Consider the following 2,500-nt stretch of genomic DNA (forward strand, 5'->3'; position numbering starts at 1 on the left):
CACAAGCTGACTACGACATCGCTGGGCCGACAGTACACATTTTTCGACCCCACGCACCAAGACTGCATCCTCTGACCACCCCAGGAGCCCCGACGCCAGTGCCTGCGCCGCAGAAAGTGGTCGACCGACAATCACTCCACCCGCACCCGTACGTGCTCCACCCCAACAGCCCACCTCGCAACTCCAGCGGATGAACGGCGGACTCTTCTCGCAGTCGTAAGTTGCAAACCACCCCTATATCGTCCGTTTCATGAAGAGTTTTATCCAAGATGCGAAATTCCGCTGTCCCCACACATGCTCTAAGTCTGTGCGCGATTGCGTTGCTCACAGTACGGATTCCGATGCCGAGCGATCAGCTAGAAAGCGCCCCAACCATGTCGATCCCCATGGGCGTTGCACTCGCAGTCGCAAAGACTCTGGGCAATGGCTAAAAGCGCTCCGCAATATATTACTCAGACGGGTAATGACGGTCCGAGCGCTCAGTGTCAGGAGAGCTTTCCTGAGCCCTGACCCACAGGCAGGGTGTAGCGTATCCCACCCGCAGACATGTGACGTTGTCACACGACCAGTTGTCACTAATCGACTGATTGCCGATAATCGTATGCCATACACCGGGGAAAGCTGCCGCAAGGGGTAGCTACGTAGTGCAGTCGCACCTCTACTACTGTACAGAGATAGAACACCGCGTGACCGCAACCAGATTAAACTGATACATGGCGCTGATTACTAATAGATGCAGAGCCATCGGAATATAGATGGCATACGACATACAACAGTCCCTATACATGCTGACAGTCTGTGCACACATGCGAACTACACGTCACCCAGACACTCTATCACACACTACTCTCTGGCTGTAACAGACACAGACAAGATATCTAAGCACCAGCATGGAACAACATCCAGTGCATCCTCTCCGCCACATTACACCATTCACACTATGATAACAAAACCAGGAGGTCCACCCCAAAAACAGAATATCTCACTCTTCCAACAACCATCATTACTCAGATAAGCCACAAACACCCACACATGTCCTAGACAGGGGTGCAACCAACACCACCACACTGCCTTGTCTCACAGCATATAAGCAATGGCAGGAATGAAAGACACAGGCCTGCCACTCCCTTGCCACACCCACGCAACCGGCGCACCACCTCCCCTGAGAGAAAGATGCATCCTGACGTGACACATCTCAGGGTGCCTCAGGCGTCCACTTACCATCATCACTATGAACGAACCTCGTCCCCTCCCCCCTCATACACCATCCCTTAACCTAACCTATGTTGCACCTTAACCTAACCTATGTTGCACCTTAACCTAACCTATGTTGCACCTAACCTAACCTATGTTGCACCTTAACCTAACCTATGTTGCACCTTAACCTAACCTATGTTGCACCTTAACCTAACCTATGTTGCACCTTAACCTAACCTATGTTGCGCCTTAACCTAACCTATGTTGCGCCTTAACCTAACCTATGTTGCGCCTTAACCTAACCTATGTTGCGCCTTAACCTAACCTATGTTGCGCCTTAACCTAACCTATGTTGCGCCTTAACCTAACCTATGTTGCGCCTTAACCTAACCTATGTTGCGCCTTAACCTAACCTATGTTGCGCCTAACCTAACCTATGTTGCGCCTTAACCTAACCTATGTTGCGCCTTAACCTAACCTATGTTGCGCCTTAACCTAACCTAAGTTGGGGCTTAACCTAACCTAAGTTGGGGCTTAACCTAACCTAAGTTGGGGCTTAACCTAACCTAAGTTGGGGCTTAACCTAACCTAAGTTGGGCTTAACCTAACCTAAGTTGGGGCTTAACCTAACCTAAGTTGGGGCTTAACCTAACCTAAGTTGGGCTTAACCTAACCTAAGTTGGGGCTTAACCTAACCTAAGTTGGGGCTTAACCTAACCTAAGTTGGGCCCTAACCTAACCTAAGTTGGGCCCTAACCTAACCTAAGTTGGGCCCTAACCTAACCTAAGTTGGGCCCTAACCTAACCTAAGTTGGGCCCTAACCTAACCTAAGTTGGGCCCTAACCTAACCTAGTTGGGCCCTAACCTAACCTAAGTTGGGCCCTAACCTAACCTAAGTTGGGCCCTAACCTAACCTAAGTTGGGCCCCTAACCTAACCTAAGTTGGGCCCTAACCTAACCTAAGTTGGGCCCTAACCTAACCTAAGTTGGGCCCTAACCTAACCTAAGTTGGGCCCTAACCTAACCTAAGTTGGGCCCTAACCTAACCTAAGTTGGGCCCTAACCTAACCCACGTTGCGCCCTAACCTAACCCACGTAATTGTTTGTTATATGAATCTAGAAATTCGTGTAGCGTTGCCTAATCGCAACCCTCTCAACATAGTTCGCTGCGCGCACACTCTGGTGTCCTGCGTATTGAATCATGTTACGGTGCCTACCCTCACAACATCTAGCGAGTGTTGCGTACGTTCCACATGGTCCCGCTATCCACTGTAATGTGTACTGCTATAAGACGTATATCGC

Source organism: Schistocerca nitens, unplaced genomic scaffold (genome assembly GCF_023898315.1).
Source record: "Schistocerca nitens isolate TAMUIC-IGC-003100 unplaced genomic scaffold, iqSchNite1.1 HiC_scaffold_370, whole genome shotgun sequence".
Taxonomy (NCBI): domain Eukaryota; kingdom Metazoa; phylum Arthropoda; class Insecta; order Orthoptera; family Acrididae; genus Schistocerca; species Schistocerca nitens.